The sequence below is a fragment of the Lissotriton helveticus genome, chromosome 5_1 (assembly GCF_964261635.1).
Source record: "Lissotriton helveticus chromosome 5_1, aLisHel1.1, whole genome shotgun sequence".
Taxonomy (NCBI): domain Eukaryota; kingdom Metazoa; phylum Chordata; class Amphibia; order Caudata; family Salamandridae; genus Lissotriton; species Lissotriton helveticus.
In genome coordinates this window covers 806,090,909-806,113,281 of record NC_136065.1, presented here as the reverse complement: position 1 = coordinate 806,113,281, position 22,373 = coordinate 806,090,909, and positions in this window count along the sequence as shown.

Here is a 22,373-nt window from a genome sequence, read left to right as displayed (position 1 = left end):
TTGCACTTATAAGCTGTAATTCCTGATTGATAAGGAGTAGATCTGTCATGTTTCAAATCATTGGAATGGTAATGATAAAAACCACTTTTATAAAGATTACAGTTTTCTGCTCTTATCTCAGGGTGCCTGCAGCCTGTCTCCAATACATGTTTGGGGTGGGTGCTACCTGGACTTTGTGCATTCCCTCTAGACAGCCACACACAAAGAGAGCTTAGGTGTGACTGATTGGCCATCCACATCGTGATGGGCCATCCTGGTTCGGATGGGATTGAGGAGCTGAAATTTGCGCTGAATAAGTTGTGTCTAATCCCCATACAAAGGGCTGCATACCCCCCTTGGAATGAGTCTGAAGCAAGAGCTTGGAGGGAGGACATCTGTGCACTTTAAAGCCCCGCTTTGAAGTCACCTCCACTTCAAAGACACAACTGGGTATAAGTACTGGGTCTCCGACCCCACCAGATCAGACATTACTGGACCTGTGATGAACTCTGCCAGGAGGAAGGTCTGCTGTGCTGCTACAATGACTGCTACTCTGCTGGACTGCTGCTCTAGAAGAACTGATTTTCCATTGTGCTGCCCTGCTGCGTGCTACCATTTCCCCCTTGTTGAGGAAGAACTGGACCCATCTCACTTGAACCTAGAGTGACTCCAAGGGCATTCTGGTTTACCCACTGTTCTAAGACTGAGGGACATCAAAGACATCCCATAAACCTACAACATCAACTGCACTTTGCTTGCTGCAAGTCTTGCCTTGCCAAATGATGCTAATCCAGTCCTGGACCATTGGAGGTGGTGTAAAGTGCTGCAGCTGCAAAAAATCAAGACATCAACGATGTGCGCCAATCAGAACTGGGGCATCTCTTTCAACACCAACGCATTGCCACCTCTGCATGGACCTCAGATCTCACATCACTGACTGCATGGTGCATTGATCCAGTTCCTGACTGCCTACATCCTGTGGTTTCAAGATGACGCATCTTTAATTTGCATGACTCAACGATGGTTCATCGCCTAAGATCATACGGTTCGATGCCAGCATATCACCTCTTTGCTTCTTGAATTGCGACTTTGTCAATGAAGCATCACAGCTACTTGTCAGTGGGCCAAGGCTAGTCCCTGTATCTGACTCACGCTCCGTCGCGGTCGGCCTGAACTTTTGGATCACCCTGGTCTAGGACAACCAGATATCCCAGGTTGGTGCTTTAAGCTTTGCACTACATTTTAGTTTATTCTTTAGAAATGTATAACTCTGATTATACTTATTGGATTGTTTTGTTTTAGTGTTACTTTGTTCATAAAAAATAAGCTATTTTTCCAAACTGATGTGGAGTCTTTTTGTTGTGTTTTCACTGTGTTAATGTTTGAAGTGTTGCACACATACTTTACACATTACCGTTCAAGTTAAGCTTGCCTGCTCTGTCCAAGCAACCAGAAAGTGAGCAGAGGCTAATTTTTAGTGTTTGTCTGGCTTACCCTGTCTAGGTATGTGGTTCCTTTTTGGATAGAGTGCAAACAACTGCCTACCAGAAACTCAATTTCTAACAGCATCAATTATGAACATTTCTTTAGTGATCCTAAGGCCAACTCCATCAATATTTCCCAATCATTACGGCCTGAATTTGGGTCGGGGCTATGCTTAAATTAACTCCTGGCAAACGTAACTGCTCGAATTCTGCTCTCCGAAACCTAATACTCAAGTTTCCTCCCTCTTGCCCTTTGTCTTCTTACTGGAGAGGGGATCTTACATATAGCAGCAGGAGAAGTTCTATTTTCTTTACGTAGTAAGAGAGTTTGATCTTGGGAATAAATATGGAGGAAATGCTAACATGAAAATGGATGCTGTTGGTAGGATACAGTCCTGAGATGTTAAGTGCAGCATCGAACTGATTAATTATTCCAAAGTACTTTAAACATTAGGTGATTCTACTTGTTATAAAGCCAGTGCAACCAATGGAATTTAATATTGAAAAGGGGACTCATTTCCCACCTGCAAGACAAGGACAATAATTGACACCCTTCCTAAATTGGAATTGTTTTGGGACAGTAAACGAAGTCAACAGATAGGAGCTCCACATAGACCTTAAAGAAAGTGTATGAAAAGAACATGAGGCAGGCAAATCGCAGTCCCTAGCAAATAAACTATAGTTCAAACAGCATCTACAACAGAAGAAAATCTAAAAAAAAAAATTACATTTAGATGCAAACGTGTAGTTTAAAGATGCGGAGACAATGTGTCATCCCTTCATTACTCGATCTTTATAAAAAAGCGACAGCGCCACTGGTTAAGAGCTTTGAGATCATGGAACTATTACGTGATATTAGAAAAGACATTTGTTGGAATGTATTGAAAATTGATTTTGGCAGCTTTAATCATTTTAAATATAGAAATACGTTGACGTCTTCGTCACTGCGGTTCGCATTTGAGAGTTATCCTTATCTCTCACGTGCTTATATTCTCACTTCCTTTATGTCGTTATTAGGTGGCTGTACAAAGCCCAACAAGCAGCCTTTGGCGAAACAAAGGTAATTTGGCGCATGTTTCATTATTATGCCAATAGAACATGTTATTTACCGTGAAATTGCACGGATGCCCATGGGAAAGAAGAGGTCACGCGCCTACACACAGCTATCTTGGTGTCATTACGGTTAATCTAAAACATAAATCCTGGAAAGATGTCTTCCTCCTTCGTGATATCATGCATAGCACCCCAGGGTCTTAATGTGAGTGACACTGTCTGAATATTTCTCTTTTATTGCTCACGATCACTTCGAGAGCTGTAAGTTACGTATTAACATGGATAACATGAATCAAATTTCACTCATGCCAGGATTTTAAAACATCTGTCTGATGGTACACCCATATTTTATAGCTGAACAATGTTATGCATTGGCAAAGTGCAGTTTATAAAGTCAAATGAAGGCAATTTTTTAAGCAGAGCGCAAGAGAGAGTCCTGTTTTTGTATGCACATTTTAACCTTCACTTCTGACTGAGATTGTTTTCCGAGTATAGTAAAATGTTTGCAGTTGTGTGTGTGTGTCTGTGAATAAAGCTTCATTTAGAAGAACACTTCTAAGAGCCTAGTCTGGACCTGACCCAAATATTTCAATGAATAGTGGGGATTTTGGGTTTGCTTCCACAGTCTTTTGCTGTTTCTTAAGCCTCAATTATGAGTCACCTGGAAATTTCAGACCTAGGCACAAATTCCTAGCACGGGAATAAGAATGGTAGGTTTTGGAGTTTTTTTGCAATGGATTTTAGAGGGGGCAACGATGATCCAATCCGACATCAAGGTGCTTGTAATCAAGGCCGTCATGAGCTAAATAACATACATTAATATTGTCGAATTTGTTGTTACTTATTTTATTTACCTCGGAAGGACGGAAATGAGTCTGGCCCTTCCCTAATGAGTGCCAATCAGGTTATTCTTGAAATTCTAGAGTGGAGTGAGTTGAAATGATCAACGGTTTTATTCTAAAAGTAACAAAAAGTTTATTACCGAATCGCTATTAAGGACTCGCTAAAAGTAATGTAGGTGGGAATCGCTAAAACATTAGTGATTCCTTAACATTCCTTAATAATGAATCGGTAATTCCGACTCATTATTAAGGAATACCTAGCCCTTCTTTCCTATGGGCCAGGAGGCTGATAGGAATGAATAGGAAGAGATTCACTATTAACGATTCAGTATTACCCAATCGTTAACAGCGGGAGGTATTTCAAGGGTGCCAGGGTGTCCAAAGGACAACCTGTTGCACCCCTGAAATGTGCATGTGTGCACATGTGGCACACATACATGCCTTAAGGGCATGGATGTGTGCCACATTGCACATTGAAAAAAGCAAAAAAATGCTTTTTGTAAGGAAATCTCTATTTACCACCAACTTGAAGTTGGTGGTAAATAGCGATTCCTTAAGGCTGAGGTGCACTGTTTTCAGTGCTACCTACATTGCATTTAAGGAATCGGTATTTCCGATTCCTTAAATGCAAGAGAAAAATAAGGAATCACTATTTAGCGATTCCTTATTTTGCATGAAGGTTAAAAGTCACCTACATCGCACATGGCTAAATACCAGTCGGTAACGCTGAAATGTACCTAATTTCGGCATTACTGACCGGTATTTAGCAACCTACATCTGGCCCTTTGTGTTATATTTTATTATGTGATGAGGGGCCAGTGAAGCACCAGGGAGTCATTAACACAATGCCTCCTTCACCAGCTGCCTGCCAGGACGTCCCTGCTTTTGCTTGAAAGTAAATGAGCTTACCAGATAGTTTGTTAACATGCAACAACTGTAACATGCTAGCATCTGTGCAGGGGTCCATTGACTCAACTGGTTTTCTGTGCTCCTTTGACTAGGACTTCTCTCACAAATGCTAAATATATAGATGGGATAATGTATGTGATTTAATTAGTAGTTAAGGAGTTGATGTGCAATCTAATGGAGCTTTGCTGCAAATTGTCCATCAACTGCCCCTGCCCTGTCAGGCGACTGAATGGTGTAGGTGTGGGATGGGGGATGGGCTTCAAATGTTACCCACCTATTGTGCGCTCTACTTCAGTTCAATCCATGGATAGAAGCAGCTACTCGTTTGCAGTGACATGATAAGAAAACCCCCTTGCACAGATGCCGCACTTGCATTCCCACAGCCTTTCATCTAGATACATCAACACATTTAGGCGTAAATGTCCTATCTCTGACTCTTCACTCCATTACACACATAGGTAGAACAAGCTATCACACTATCAGAGTATAATCCTATTACACTATCAGAGAACAATTCAAGTTATCATGCTTGGCATTAAAGCACCTCCAACAAAGGTCTCTCTACCAATCCCATTTGTCCAACAAATCACATCCCATGTCATAGCATGTTTCGCTTCCACCAAAGTGCATTGAAAAATCAAAAGGAAGGTACAATTCCGTGGTGCCTCCAGGTAAAGAATGTCCCAGTAACTTTTATAGAAGACGCCGAGTATAAGAAAGGCTTTAGCTATATTAAAACAAAGTGCAGCTGAGATTTAATGGTCCACACAATAGAGACAGCGCAGAGGTTGTGCACAAAGGAAGCTGAATAGCTTGAAGAATTGACACAAGCCATCAAGAATAACCAATCGGCCTCAGAGGCTAAGGCTCTTTTAGAAAAAAATAATAAGGCGATACAGGTTTTCAAGGACAATACCATTAATGCGAAGAGTGCAAAATTTGATAAAGATTGAAAATGATTCAATATAGAACAGGAGTATCCATTTCAAAAAGAGGATTATTATACGCTAAACGAAGCCCCTAGAGCTCTTACAAATTATCAAGGAAGATCTAAGAATCGGTTTCAAACATTCTCAGATACTTTGTCTTCAGAGTCATCGAGTTCCGATCCTAGAGAAGAAAACTCTAAAAAACAAGTATCTTTTTTAGGCAAGGGCGGACGGCAAAGAGGCAGATTCAAACAGACATGGGAAATGAGAACCCGCAACTGGTTCTACAAGTCCTAGATACATCTACCATTGTTAATTTATCGCAAAAAAGCTTGTTCAAAAAAGAAGAAAGAGTGTTAAATTTAGGATTAAAATTTGTCCCACACAAACGGACTGACTTCACTAAATTAAAGCACGAAGCAGTTGAATTTTGCAGAAAAATTAGGTTGAAAGCCTTTTTTGCAAACAGTGAACTAACATCAAGTAAAGAAGTGACTGGTCTCAGGGTAAAATCTAAATTTGTTTCAATGCAAAATATACCAAAACACATATTTGCCTTTGAACAAACGATTTTGTCTTCAATTGGAAAACTTGAAAAATCGAAACAATACTTTAAGTATAATATCAGTCAGGGTCAACAAAAGGCCATAAAAAGTTTGAAAGAAGATCAATCAATGGTCATTAAACAAGCGGATAAGGGGGGAGCAGTGGTGATTTGGCCACATGAAATGTATCTTGAGGAAGGCAGAGCGCAGGTAAACAATCAAACCTGGGATAGAATGGTCAGAGAAGATCCAGTACATTCAATACAAAATACCATCTCAAACATTTTACAATTAGGCTTGGAGGGTGGTTTTTGGGACCGAAAGAATTTGAATTTTTGAATAAAAAGTTCCCAAGAACATGCATCCTATATTTTTTGCCAAAAATTCACAAATCCATTGAGAGGCCCCCGGGAAGACCAATAGTCTCAGGGTGTGACTCAGCCCTTCAACCCATTTCAAAATATGTCGATTTTTTACTGAAACCTTTTTTGATTGAAGTCAAATCTTATTTAAGGGACACAACAGAATTTATCACGAAAGTAGAAGGTACACCTTTTGATGAGCAAGTGCATATCATGGTGACACTAGATGTTGCATCACTGTATACGCAAATACCACAAGATGAAGCCCTTGAAGTGATGGTATTGTATTTAGATCATAGAGAACGCCCCCATAGAGACCTACATCATTTATTTTACAACTGGCAGAAGTAGCTCTCAAAAAAACTATTTTAAATTTGAGGAGCAGTACTTTATTCAAGTCAAAGGTACTGCCATGGGTTGTACCTATGCACCAGAAATGGTAGTGCTGTATGTGGCACAATATGAAGAGCGATTCATTGAAAACAACAATCCATTCGGAGTACATATAATACAGTGGCTTCGATATATTGATGATATCTGGCTCCTGTGGCAGGGGAGCCAGATTGAATTAAATATGTTCCATGAGTGGCAGAATGCCAGACATAGTGATATTAAATTCTCCATCCAGTCAAGCAAAACCTCAATGACTTTTCTAGACGTTGAGATAAGTCCAGAATTAAACTTGTTGAAAACATCATTGTACAAAAAAGAAACAGATAAGAACACAATTCTGCACTATACTAGTGCTCATCCATAAGGCCTTAAGGAAAATCTTCCTTATGGGCAGCTATTATTAATAAAAAGGAACTGTACAGAGACACAAGACTTCAAGGAACATGCAGCCACATTCTGTAAAGAAATGTTGACAAGAGGTTACCCAAAGAAATTACTTAAAAATTCTACGAAAACAGCCCGGTTCACACCGCGAGAAGAGCTTTTACAGGTCAAGCCTAAATAAGAATTAGAAAAATTGGTGTGTGTCACTACATTTGGTCCAGACACCAATAGGTTCCGTCTAATTGTACTCAGGAATTTGCATCGCCTTGAAAACCTGGAAAGCAAAAGAGTGACTTGCTTGCTAAGTGGAATTTAAAACCAGTCCAGGGACACCATAAGTGCGGAGGTTGTATGGCGTTCAACAGCACGATAGAAGGAACAGAATTTGACCATGATGGAGTCAAATGGGAACACACTGATTTTATGAATTGTAAGACTAGAAATGTAGTCTACGCAATAATGTGTCCATGCAAAAAGGTTTATATTGGAAAGACCAACCAACAAGTTAACACCAGAATCACACAACACAGATCTAGGATTAAAAAGAGAGTAACGACTGTGCCAATGGTCAAATATTTCCTCCAAAAACAACATATTGAGAATGATTTTAAATGGACAGTCCTAACAACAATCAATGTGACAAATAGACCAATTGATGTAGACAGTGCTTTATTAAAGAAAGAAGCATATTTAATAATGAGGTTCAAAAGCATCGCCATGGGATCGAACAGCATGAGTGAATTGAACAACATTTGAATCCACCTAAATAGGGGCACAAGATTGCCGTGCCAATAGGATGTAGCTGAAGTTTGAATATTATAAAGGCAGCACAATTTTGCACAGAAATAAAGAAACCAGTCACCATCTTTTATAACCACCCCTTTTTAACAGAGATAGAAAGTAATGGTAACGCCCTATAGGTGCAAGAATAGTGCCCTAAATAATAACATTGATTGAGCGCAATCGCGGTAAAAAGTAGATTGTGCTCAATTGAATGACACATATGTAGTAAGCACTTCAGCATGAGTAAACAACAAATCCCAGAATGCAAAGGCACGACCCTACTTAGCTCAAATTGGTTTATAAAGTCAAAGAGGCTCCTCCCTTTCTTCCTGAGTTAGTGGATGGAAGTTACGACATGGCCACCTCCTAAAATCGCGCTGGATAACTGTTACTGAAATTACCCAAACAAACTTGTAAGGTGAGCTTTTAGTGAAACGCTATTTGGTCTGATAAACTACGGAACTTGATGTAAAGACAGGAATTTCATCTGCAAGTTTCAATTATAGACAAACGCGACTGAGAGAAATAGGAGCGGAAGAACTGTGAAGCGGCGCTTCATGCGTCGAATTAAATTCAAAGGTATTGTTTCAGTTACAATGTGAAGGTAAAGTGACTAACAAATGTTACAACCACCGTTGTTTAAAGTCAACTTCTTTCTCGCAGCCCGCAAACTATTTACTAAGTATGGGCAAAATTTGCGAATTTGTGGTCGGCTTATTCGCGCGAAATCAAATTCACGATCCGCAAAATTCGCGAATTCTTGCGGATTTTTTTTGCGAGTTTGCTGGGTTTTTTGCGTATTCGCGGGCCACTTGCAGCGCACCGACCCCGAAGTTACCCATGCGGTCGTACATGGGTGCGGCCATCTTGTGCAAATTGCGTATTTCCGTTTCCGGGTTCTATTGGCAATCTCGCGTTGTGTGCGGCACTCTATTACGAGTTTGCGTGTGTTTGTGCGTGCTCGCGGGGGGGGGAAATACCGCGCAAACTTACCCACGCGGTCCTCAATGGGCGCGGCCATCTTGTTTTTCATTCATTGGTATGGTTCTGGGCATGCTTTTCCTATCCTCTCCTAATCTCTCCAATTCTTTGTTTCTTTGAACTTTTTTTGGATCTTTTTTACTCATTATCTATCCCTCTATTTTTCTACATCTATATTTTGTGGTTTTTTCCAACTTTTCGTTACTTTTAAAGCTACTTTTTTAAACTCTTTTCTTTTCTTTACTTTTTCCCTATTCTTTTCTATAATTTTTTTCTTCATCTGTCCAGACCATGCCAAAGGGAGCCGGGAAGAGCAAGGGGAAGGGTCCCGCACCCCGCATCCGGCTCCCATGTGAGCGATTGAGGGGGGAGCAAGTCGTGGCCCGGGAGATCTTTAGCGTGGAGGAGGTGGCCGCACTGATTTTTTATGTCCAGCGCCACCTCCCCAAGACCATCACGGCAGGCAGCAGGATCGCTGGTGGGTACGGGCTCCGGGAGGGTCGGCAGCTGTGGGGGAAGGTGTGCCGGGCCATGTATCGGCAGTCTTGGGTCCGGCGCACCTACAGCCAGGCCACGCACCGGTGGTCCGATATTCTGGACCGTGAACACGACCTGCTCGACCTGCTAGGCGTCGACATCCCTGGGCTTGGTGAGTAGTAGTAGCTATTCAAACACTACTCTGTTTTCTCCTGCTCTATGTGTTATCATATTGCAAATGTTTGTTTTTTCCGAGGAGCAATAATGCTGCAGATTACATTGTAGGTAAATTATGTTTCAAAATCTTCTGTGATTGCATTGCAGGTGCACTGCTCGCCTTCTCAGTGGCGGTGCTACTATGCTAACTTGTTTTCGATTTTGTGCTAATTTCATTGGTCTGAGTGATTATGTATGAGTAATGCTAGACACTAAGGGGCAGATTTACAATTACTGGCGCATCCCTGCAAATTAGCAGGGATTCGCCAGTAATTGGGCGCCACGCCTCCACCACCCATGGTGCGCCGCATTTACAATGCGGCGCACCATAAGGTAAAAACGACACTGATGCGTCACGTATCTGTGCCGTAAAGGCGGCGCATTGCTGTAGTTGCGTCGCAAGCACGACGCAGCTTCAGCAATGCTCTGGGGTGCCCTATCTCCCCAATGCTGCGTCAAGCCGTACGTCTGCTTCAAGCAGGCGCAGGGTTTTGACGCAGCATTGGCCTAAAAGTGACTGAGGGAAATCTTGTAGGAACGCCCTCTCTTGCGCCGGAACGCCCCCTGATGGCGCAGGGCTTTACAATGTGATGCATCTCCCAGATGCGTCACGTTGTTAATATACCCCGCACCATGGTGCCTCTTTTGCGCTGCCGCTGCGTCACAAAAGTCACGCAACGACGGAGCAAAAGAGCTGCAAGGGGCTTGTAAATCTGCCCCTAGAGACTCCAGTCTAGTCCTTCCTTTGTACTCCTGCCACTAAGAAGAGATAGTGATGGTAGATTGATAGGTTGAGTATATTATGACTGATTATTTAGTAGGAAACTTTTTAGTGTTCAACTTCACACTGGTCTGCAATCACGATGGACTGTGTCTGTCACTTTGCGTGCTGCGGAGTGCTTCCTGCCAGTCCTAGTCGAACCTTTTTGTAGTTGGTTTAGTGAGTTACATAACTTTCCAAGTAGACGGTCTGCGAATCCAGCAATACTAATATCCTAGTAGACCACATCAGATAGGTCAATAAATTTAGTGCAATTGTTGTCTATTTCCCAGAAATAATTTGTTATTGTTTTTTTTAAATGTTTGATTTGGTTGATAACAATCATCCATGTTTGTGTCTTTCTTCCATGTTGTACATCAGCAGTGGCACCCCCCAGGGGCAAGGGGACACAGGAGGAGGTAGCGGCGCCGGCGGAGAAGGGGCAAGGTCAGGAAGGCCAGGCGTGGTCCGGCGAGGGCTCCTCTGCTGGCCCCAGTAAGTTTTCCTGTTAATATTAATAATTATACTTCCCTATCTTTTACAGCACCTATTTTTTCCTAACGTTCCTCATGCAATTTTTTCTAAATCGTCTTTAATCTTCTTGTAGACTGTTTCTAAATTCTTATCCTGCCTCTATTATGACTCCCTGTGGTACTACTAGATTATTATTAGTCTGTCTGTGTAGCCAACTAAGCTTGCACAGTTGGCAAAAGGTATTAACCAAAACTCCCATTCTATTGAGCAATAGCTCTATGCACTGAGTGCAGTCCTCTGGTTTGTCCATAATGTCTTTGGAAGTCTTCTAAATGTTTATGCTTTGACAATTTCCAACAATAAAAATGTCAATGGCCACCAAGAAAGAATAAGATACTAGTTTACTTTTTGATTGGATAGGAGGACAATCCATACTACTACTGTTGCAGGGACTATTCTGCACAAACAGAACTATGGACACGTAATAGTGCATTGTTTATCAATTATAATAGGTGCAGTTAGACTTTCCACATACCTCAGTCATAACAGAACTTAAACCCCCAATCTCCTTACTGACTAGCTGGTGTGTCAGAGTCATTTAGCTCCCGAATTAATCGATGATTGATCCCCAATGATTATACAACCCAGGACATAAGAGTACGGAGTCAGAGTCTCGACCTCTCAGAGCCACGGACTCATGCTTGCAAATTGAAAACCCTTTCACTCACTCACTCATGACCAAAAACCACAGAGTCTATGTAAGTTTTAAAGCTTTATTAAAAGTAATAACATTTATTAAAATCAAGTTCATCATACAAAATAAACGGTGGATTGAAAAATGAAAAGTGATTAGTGATTTCACACATTAATTATGGGCGAGCCCTTACCAGGTGGGAACTTCAAGTCTTCTTTGTGGTGCTAAATCGTTGCTGACTCCGTCCAAGTGATGATGATCTGATCTTGCTCTTGTTCTTAGAAGGGAAGCTTCTGTCTGTTATGAGAAAATTGGTGCGTGTTAAAAAGCAAGCATTCATCAGTTGTGCCAAAAAGTGTAGCAAGAAATGTTATGGCTAAGCATAACTAAAAAACACCCTTCCCTGAAAAAGGGCAATTTGCAGTTTAGACTAGAGAGTCACAAATTATTAAATTTGTTTGTGTAGTCGTATTAAATTTTTTTCATTCCTAGACAAAATACTAGGGGGGAGTGGTGTATATGGCATCTAAGAATCTGAAATGTATTTTCTAGGCGGAACATCGGCACAGCCATCCACCGGTGCCGGGGCCAACGCGGAGGTGGGCACTCCAGGGGCGGAGGCGGTGCAACAGCCAGCGGGAACTGCTGTGGGGGATGCCACGGGAGTGGCGGGCAGTGGTAAGCTATTATATTCCTTACTTATTGATATAGCAGACTGCAGAGTGTGCTCTCTGCACTGGTGTATATGTTGTACAGTACAAGTATACTTTACTGTTAAGAAGACGTACAAATTTAGAACTAAGTTTTTATCAATCAGGTAGTAGCCTCCTCTAAATTGACTTCAACTCAGCTGTGAAAGTTTTATCGAGAAGCCAAGTCAGATCAGAGATGAACTTGATGAATGGGATGAACGAAAAGGGAAAGAAGGATGTAAGTAAGTGTGGAAGGACGAGCGAGTTACAAGTAATGATGACTGGCAAAGAAAGATACGTGTTTTTGAATGCTGCCCGAGGTGGCTGGGAATATGATGCACGGCCGGTTGAAGGATGAAGCAAGGATGGGTGGAAGGAGAAAGGGAAGAGGACTGCCTGGGTGGGTGAAACAGAAACTGTATGAGTGCGCAATATATCCGTTGGTTCAAATTCAAATGCAAGTCAAGCACAGATGCATGGCTTGCGGTTTCCAAAATAAAATGAAAATGTTGTTTTTCCGTGAGAAAAACTAAGGTTTGTCCAGTTGAGACATTAAGAAGAATGATTGAAATTTTCTTTGAATGGATTGATGCCTGGATCATGGTACTATCTGTTTCATAGATAGCATATGTGGATGTAGACAGAGTAGACGGTCACTGAATGAAGTAAGTGTTACTTTGATGTAACACCGCACCCGCGCGTCTGTTCCAGTGTAGCAAAGGCAAGGAAAAGAAGTTGTAATTTTTCCGAATCCTACCATGAATAGTAGCAGTAGTTTGTATCGCAAGCACAGCATATATCTGGCGATTACGGGGGCAACTCACTCCCTCTGTTAATAATTTTAGTACAACTCTGTCATTCATGTGTGGCCTATCAGTGTTCACTCAATAAAAAACAAAGCACCTAAATGTCTCCCATATGTAAACAAATATCCTGTGAAGGGATAGATAATCATATTATTTATCTTCGTCATTTTCCTTTTCTAGTAGTCATTGGCACTGTAGGGTGATAGTTAAATTCATTAAGCAGGAGCCCTTGTAACAGAGTATTCTCAGTGCCACCCATAATAGAAAAGTAAGAGCTTCACCACCTGCATGTACTGGACTCATACAGTAACGCAAGTCTGTGTCATCATGGCTTGCGTCTGTTTTTCTCGGGTGCAAGTTGACTGCGCTGGCATTATGCCGGCTTCCAGAAATTTACATACCAATTTCGCTAAACAAGAGAGAAGAAGAAGAATAAGACTGGTGTACTGTCATAGTCGAATGTAGTGAGTCCATATAGTGCTCGTAGAATTGATTCCTGAAACTCCCACTAATGTTAGAGCAGAGGCTGACGAAGTGGGAGGTTAGATAGATACAGGCCACAAATGTTATGTACTGTGCTTGCAAGTTGCTAGTTCTACTGTGACACAACTTTCTGCTGAATTATTTTGTGTTAATCTTAAAGAGCATTGGTTACAGTATGTTTTTCTTTCTTCATATAGATGCTCCTTCCAAACTGACTCGGAAGGAGCTGGCTAGACGGGCCCGGCAAAGGAAGCTGGAGGCGATTGTCGCCGAATATCGGCGGCTGGTGGCCCAGGAGGAGGAGGACACGCAGTCGCAGTCCACAACAACATCCACCACAACAGCTGCATCTTCCTCCGCGCTCCCTGGGTCAGCCAGTCAGCGCAAGCCTCCAGTGATACGGAGCCGTGGTACCGCAGCCACCCGCCACCGCCAAGCAGCCAAAATATCAGCTGCCCCCCACAGCAGGTGCAAGGCCCGCATCTACCGCCTAACCCTCAGGGTGTCCAACCTTAGGGCAGGAGATGGAGAGAATGAAGAGCCTGCTCAAGAACCTCCGCATGGAGCAACGGGCCAACCTGGCCAAAGGACACCGCTGGCAGCAGTAGAGGAGGAGAGACTGTCCCTTGCCCCTTTTTTAAAGACTTTTGGGGGGGGTGGGAATTGGGAGTTGGGTTTTTTCTTGGACCATGGGGACTTTTTCACGGACATTCTTTGGGGTTAGGGAGGGGGGTGGGTCGGGTCTTGTGGGATAGTTTATTTTTGTTATGGATTTAAATAATTATTTACTTGCAACTTAAACATTGCATACGCATTTTTACTGTTTTGCGGGGGACAGTTTGTTTGTTTTTCCTGAAACTTAACTGGCTGCTTGATTCACATTGTCTAATTAATCAGCCAGATGTTTACAAAAGTAAGTGCCACTCACAGAGTTAGTGAATTCAATTGTCCTACTACCGTCAGTCTCTCCTCTCTCCTCCTACTCCACTATTCTTTCTCCCCCCAAACGCTTATCTTACCTGTGATTCGTGTTTGAGAATAGGGCTAGGCACAGGGCTGGCTGCATGGCAACTGGCGATGAAGGTTGGCAATCCTGGGCGGATGAAATGGTATCGTTGTGGTGGTAGTAGTGGTGGTACACAGTGGCCCTACTTAGCAGCATATGAAAAAAAAGAAAATCAAACCTTGAGTGGCCTGAGAGGATCATTACAACAGTACGATAGATAGCATAGTACACAAGAACAGTGCCATAATTTAGCCTAACAAATGCTAGTTTCCTAAGTATACTAGTTGGGTGGAGTTTGGCTTTGGCTACTACAAGAAATAGTACTGAAGGTGAAGGACACAGCAGCGTAATCATTTGCCACGTGTAGGAGGAGGATGTTCTTGATGGTCAATACAGTTGATGGCGGCCATGAAAATCAGATTTGATTTTCAAATAGTCCTGGGTCTGTGTAAAGCTGAGTAGGAATATCTCCTCGGATTCCTTCAACCAGATTTTCTGTTGCTTTGACCTTATCCTCCCCAGCAAGTGTGTGGAATTATTGTTGTAATTTACTCACACCTCAATGAAAACCACACTGCCCGGGGTAATAGGGTTAGGGTTTGAAACTCGGATGGGAATGGGGTTTGTGGGGAAAGTTTTGTGGAGAGAGGAAAAAAACACAGCATGTACAAACAACAAATGAAGATAAACAAATCTTTGGATACGAAGCTATTCATAAATATTTTAAGGGACATAAAGGAAGTGCATGCACTACTGCATGCATGACGTTGTTTGCTAAATGGATAGGTTACTGTTAAGTAAGTAGTACTTTCTACAATGTACTATGAAGAAACAACAAAGTGACAGTACAGGGCTGCAGTAATTACGCAATTTCACTTGCCTATCTGCCCTCAGAGCGAAGAACAACTTAGTACATTAAATGAGTTTAGAAAATAGCAAAGAAAAAAGTATACAATGGCTGGAGGGATGAATTGATGCAGAGAGCAAACAAATGCACAGTGTCACACTCACAGAAGTTCACAGCAATAACAATACTTAAAAGATAAGTCAAAATGAAGATGGATACTGTAACTGTATGTTGTTGTAGTTGTCCTGTTGAATTTGGGAAGTTGCATGCATCCAGCCATTCCTCTTTCGCCGTACTCCTCCATTCCATCTGACGCTCTGCCGATCAATGTTGGGGACCAGAAGACACCTTGTCCACTGCCTGCCTGGCGGATGCTGAATTGCGCGTCGCTAAGGCTGAGGTCATCCTTTTTGTCATTGCACAGGGTAAAAGCCGGCCTGTAATTGTTGATGGAAAAACAGGAAGTGATATTAAAACACCACGGAGTAAAAACATATAAGGTACGCTGTGTAGTGCAAAAATAACACTTTCAGTTTCTGAGTCGACAATATTACAAAACATACAAGCATCATTTCGAAAGTGCGTACTCTGAGTCTCCTTTTCAAGCATAAATAAGTGTGGGCGAAATTTGCGGATCTTTCCCCTCAAGCTATGTGTAAAGTTTTAAACTGCGATTTTAGAACCGTAACCCTAACCATAACCCTAACCCTAACTCTAACCCTAGGCCCTAACCCCCCTTTTTCACCATGGATTTTGTCCAAACCACTTGCGCCCGATATTAGACCTTCCCAGCAATGCCCCCAGACCTGCCAACCCACCCGCAAAAAAGTAGAACCCCCCCCCTAAACGGCCAAATAGCAAAAATGCTAAATCTCACACTTAGAAAATTTAGGGCCTTCCTTCGATTCAGTCCATACGCGCTCTTCAGCTAGGCCATAACTCCCCTTTTCCACCATGGATTTCCTTAAAAATCAATGCAATCAAAATTAGGCAACGCCCCCCCAAACACCAGGAAACCCCCCCAAACAGCCCCTCGAAAACAGGAAAGTGAGCGAAAAGTCTGAAAAGTGAAGAACTTTTTCACCATGGATTTTCTCCAAACCACTTGATTCCGATATTAGACCTTCCCAGCTATGCCCCCAGACCCATGAACCCACCCGCAAAAAAGCAGAGAACCCCCAAAAAGGCAAAAAGCAAAAATGCAAAAACTCATACTTAGAAAAATGTAGGCCTAATTCCCAGATCACTTCATGCGCGCTCTGCAGCTAGGACCTATCTCCCCTTTCCAACCATGGATTTTCTTCAAACCACTTGCAACCAAAATAAGGCATGCCCAGCATTGCTCCAAGACCCCCCAACCCCCCAAACACCAGGAACCCCCAAACAGCCCCCCGAAAACACAAAAGTGAGCAACAAGTCTGAAAAGTGAAAAACATTTTCACCATGGATTTTCTCCAAACCACTTGCACCCGATATTAGACCTTCCCAGCAACGCCCCAAGACCCGCCAACCCACCCGCAAAAAAGTAGAACCCCCCCAAACAGGCAAAAAGCAAAAATGCAAAATCTCGCACTTTCAAAAATGTAGGCCTAGTTCCCAGATCACTCCATGCGCGCTCTGCAGCTAGGCCCTAACTCCCCTTTCCAACCATGGATTTTCTTCAAACCACTTGCAACCAAAATTAGGCATGACCAGCATTGCTCCAAGACCCCCCAACGCCCCCCCCCAAACACCAGGAACCCCCCAAACAGCCCCCCAAAAACACGAAAGTGAGCGAAAAGTCTGAAAAGTGAAAAACTTTTTCACCATGGATTTTCTCCAAACCACTTGATTTCGATATTAGACCTTCCCAGCTATGCCCCCAGAACCATGAACCCACCCGCAAAAAAGCAGAACACCCCCAAACAGGCAAAAAGCAAACATGCAAAAACTCATACTTAGAAAAATGTAGGCCTAGTTCCCAGATCACTCCATGGGCACTCTGCAGCTAGGCCCTAACTCCCCTTTCCAACCATGGATTTTCTTCAAACCACTTGCAACCAAAATTAGGCATGCCCAGCATTGTTCCAAGACCCCCCAACCCCCCCCAACACCAGGAACCCCCCCAAACAGCCCCCCGAAAACACAAAAGTGAGCGAAAAGTCTGAAAAGTGAAAAACTTTTTCACTATGGATTTTCTCCAAACCACTTGATTCCAATATTAGACCTTCCCAGCTATGCCCCCTGACCCGTCAACCCACTCGCAAAAAGGTAGAACACCCCCAAACAGCCAAAAAGCAAAAATGCAAAATCTCACACATAGAAAATTTAGGGCCTTCCTTCGATTCAGTCCAAACACGCTCTGCACCTCGGCCATAACTCCCCTTTTTACACCATGGATTTCCTTAAAAACAAATGCAATCAAAATTAGACTGTGCCAGCAGTGCTCCCAGACCCCCAGACCCCCCCCCAAAAAAACTAGAAACCCCCCAAACAGCCCCCCAAAAACACGCAATACTGCTAGGCCTCAGTTTAAATTGTGCCAAAATGCTGTCTGCAACTAGGCCCAAACACCCCTTTTCCACCATGGATTTCCTTCAAACCACTTGCAATCAAAATTAGACTGTGCCAGCAGTGCTCCCAGACCCCAAAACCCACCCCCAAAAACCTAGAACCCCCCCAAACAGCCCCCCAAAAACAAGGAAGTGAGCAAAAACTGAAAAACCTTTTCACCATGGATTTTGTCCAAACCATTTGCGCCCGATAGTAGACCTTCCCAGCAATGCCCCAAGACCCGCCAACCCACCCGCAAAAAAAGTAGAAAACCCCCAAACAGGCAAAAAGCAAAAATGCAAAATGTGACACTTATGCATGCTATCTTCTCAATTATTCATTACCTGTTCTACTTTTTGTCCGCATCTTCTTCGGAAAGTGAGGGCCCGCAGGGCAGCCTCTCCTGTCAATATCAGAAGTAACTCTGTCAGCAATCAGCAAGCATGTAGTCAGTCAGTAATTTCAGTCCCACTTGAGGGGACTCGTCTACGAAGACAAAGTTTGTTTATTCTTCGTAATACATCCATCTGCCTTGAGGGAAATGGATAGGAGAGTCTGGAGGAGGAGGATAGAGGAGCATGATTGAGTTGTGAACTTGTAAACCTCAGGAATGCAGACTGCGGCACCTTCAAATCAAGAAGGAAATAAGACGAAGACAGTGCTGCTGATGGACTTTTTGTGATTAAGTATTAGAGTTTTTTGTTGTGGTAAAAGTTGCAAAACAAAGAAAGACACACAGGAATAAAAGTGAATAAGGACGAAAAAAAAGGAAGTCATTTTCAGGCCTCGGTGTCAGGGAAGTAGAGCTCGTCCTCAAACTCTATGAATTGAGCCGGGAGTAGGTCAGCTAACAGAGAAGAATTTCCGTCACCTAAGTCGGTGTCCTCTTCTTCCTGCGTGCATTCACGTATTTTGTAATCTGGTGGTATGAAGTGCTGATGCATCTTGATCAGTGTTAACCTCTCCACATTTTTGGGCGAGAGGCGGGTCCTTTTTGAAGTTACTATGGCACCAGCAGCACTGAAAACACGTTCAGAAGACACACTTGCGAGTGGGCAAGACAAATAATGTAGAGCCTGGTTGGTGAACAGTGGCCATAGAGCCCTTTTCCTATACCAATACAGCAAGGGGTTCTGATTAACAAAGACCTCTGTTGGGTCATCCAGATAGGCCTGCACCATCGACTCAAGGTTCTCCATACTTGCTCCACTTTGCTTACCATCTGTGGCCTTTGCAGAACTGTAACGAGCAAACCCTTGATGAGTTAGCCAATCCTCTTCCAACAATATTTTGGATCGGCCTGGTGCAGGTGAGGGTGATGATACGGTTGCTGCTGGTGTCGGTAACGGCTGTGAGGGAAAGTGACTCCCTTCGGCCACAGATTTAGAAGTGGAACTTGACTCCCGATGGCCTACTGATTCAGTTGTACTTGTGCTGCCTCCTTTAATTTTCTGCCACTCTTTTTCGAACCGAGTGGCTGACACAGCTAGTCCAATGTTTATACTTTGAAACATCTGCTTCATCAAAAGGAATGAATGCTCTGCTGGCCACTGCCTTTTTGTACAGTGGATCCAGAATAGTGGCACAAATATAATGTTGTTCTGTATGTATGTTTTTAAGCCTTTCATTGTGAACTAGGAGCCTTAATAACCTCTCCGCCATTCATCTGCTTCTTGCTTTTCAGCATCATCTCTGAATGAAGAAGACACCACCTTCAGTTGATGCTCTAGCATGACCAACAATGGGATAGCTTTGCCCAAAGAACAGTCCTCCCTGCTGACTTCACGCGTGAAGAGCTCAAAAGGACGAAGCATGTCTGTCAGGCTTGCAACTAGCTTCCATTCCTCCAACTCTAGCCTCATGTCTTTCATAGTAGAACTCAGTTTATATACATAATCATTTATTACGCCCCACTGCTCAGACAGACGCTCAAGCATGTAAAAGGTTGAGTTCCACCGTGTTGCCACCTCCTGGATGAGTCCTTTGACTGGCAGTCTACGTTCATGTTGAATGCTCCTCAGCTCCTTCCGGGCCTTAAAAGAAGGCTGAAATGTGTGCAGATTCTTCAGCAGGTGGTCAGTAACTTGAGGACTGTGTCTTCTTTTTTCAAGAAATCTTGCATCACGATGTTAATACTGTGCGCCAAACACGGCACTCTGAAATATTCACCATCAGTCATGGCCCTAACTATATTACTGCCATTATCCGTGGAAACATAACCAACTATGCTATTTCGTGGATGCGGCCATTCATAGACCTTCCAGTTTGGCTCATTAATTTAGTTTTTCGCATTGGTGTCTCTCCCAGACTCTTAGTGTGACTCATACATGTTGCAGGGGTAGAGGGTGCGGGCGCTACCACTGCAGTGCTGCTGCCAGGGGTACTGGGTGTACCAGAAAAAATGTCGGTCGGTTCTTGACTTTCCCCCTGCACAATCAGCCCCTCGTCAGTATCAGATGCAATGTGAATGGATACACTGGGATCAGATCTACTTTTGTTTCCCCGGATCTTCCTTAGGTGCGCCTCCCACCGGATAGTGTGGTGTTTTTGGAGATGACCTCTCTGGCCTCCGGTACCATAGTTGGTACCAAGCTTACCCTGACTAACTAATACTTTACAAATCGAACAAACGACCATATTTTCCGCCCTTTGGCTAACAGTAAAGAAGTCCCAAACTTGGGACTGGAAATGTCTGCTGGTGGTGGAGGTGCTACTTTGACTTTCAATACCAGATGAAGTGAAGGATGGGTGTGGCTGAATTTGTTTCTGTTGTTCACTTGCAGCACCACTACTTGAGGTAATGGAGGTCGAGCTGGATGGAGGTCCCTGCCGGCCCTTCTGACTAAAAAATATGGAAGCTGTAGGTGTTGTAGTTAACTGCGTTGGTGGTGGTACCAGTGCCACGCCACCCACATCCCGCTCAGCAGCCATTCAGGATAGGGTGAAAATGTCTGTCTGCTGCATGCCCGCTGGGGCTGGAGTGACGTCTGTGATGACTGCGTCATCGTCAGACTGTTCATCAGCAGCAGAAGACACCACTTCTTCTTCGTCGTCATCACACATAAGTCGAAGCCTAGCGGGAACCTTCCTTTTAGGCTTAGCTACCTTTGTCGGCTCATGGCGTGCCTCACTCTCAGACTGCATTTGTGGGTTCCAATCAGGATCAAGGTCATCAGAATGAAGGGGGCTTGAAGAAGAGTAGTAGTAGCCCTCCTTGACCTTTTTCTTGCTGAGGATCTGGAAGACAATGGATCATCCTCAGGAGGAGTGGCTTCCTCGGATGATACCTCTGCTTCAATATCAATTTCCTGATGTGCCCCTACTTCTGGAGGAACAAGAGTTGTAGGCAGTTGTGCTGCTCCATGAACCTCTAGTTGCACCTCTCCATGCACCTCTCCATGCGCCTCTCCATGCGCCTCTCCATGCGCCTCTTCTTGCGCCTCTCCTTGCGCCTCTCCTTGCACCTCTCCTTGCGCCTCTCCTTGCCCATGAACTTGTGCTTGTACTAGTTACACCTGTGGTTGTTGTTGCGGCTGTGGTTGTTGAACACTCGTCAGCTGAGTTACACCCGGCGTAGATTGGATGGTACTTTCTTGTGATGAGCCAACATCACTGGTCGATGGTAATTGAACAACCAAAGTGGCTGCCACAGCAGCACTCATGGTCTTGGACCTAACTTGGCGTGGTGGCACTGAGCCCAATGAAGCAGAGGTGCTGCTTCCAGCTTGGTCCCCGGCGGACACTGCTGCTGCTGCAGGCGTAGTTTTTTTTTCCCAAAAAAGGTGTTGGTGGGCACACCAGTCTCCTTGGTAGGTGGTGCCACTTGCTTCTTCTGCTCCTTCTTACTGGCAGTGGCACTGGCAACTTTTTTCGCTGAGGCGCTACGGCCACCTTTCTTTGGGCCCATCTTCTTCAGATGTCAGAACAGCAGGCCGCAGTTGCACGAGTTGCAGAGTTGTCTTGTACGTGGCCACACGTGATGTCACGTGACGTTGTGCTGCACACACCGCTGCAGGACTTCTTCCTGGCACTGGTGGTTCTCTTGTGCACCTAAAAGCAATGGAAGCCAGAGGAACATCAGCTAAACACCCCAAAAAGTCGAAAACCACACAAAAATCACCACAATCCAATGCCATCCATGCCCTCAATGATGTTTAAATTCAAGACACCCCACAGAAAGACTTGGTCCATGCACCACTCACTACCCCTGGGCCTAATGGAAGAAAGCAAGGCAAACTGGGTGCAGGCCTGAGCACACTGCCTGGCTTCAAAATGGCCCCTTGTCTCCCAGCCACATGGCCAGGTCCTGCCTGTGCCAGGCCTCAAAATGGCCCCCACCCACATGGCCAGGCCCCAACACCACCCCAAAAATTCGAAGAACACACAAAAATCACCACAATCCAATGCCATCCATGCCCTCAATGATGTTTAAATTCAAGTCACCCCACAGAAAGACTTGGTCCATGCACCACTCACTACCCCTGGGCCTAATGGAAGAAAGCAAGGCAAACTGGGCGCAGGCCTGAGCACACTGCCTGGCTTCAAAATGGCCCCTTGTCTCCCAGCCACATGGCCAGGTCCTGCCTGTACCCGGCCTCAAAATGGCCCCCACCCACATGGCCAGGCCCCAACACCACCCCAAAAAGTCGAAAAACACACAAAAATCACCACAATCCAATGCCATCCATGCCCTCAATGATGTTTAAATTCAAGTCACCCCACAGAAAGACTTGGTCCATGCA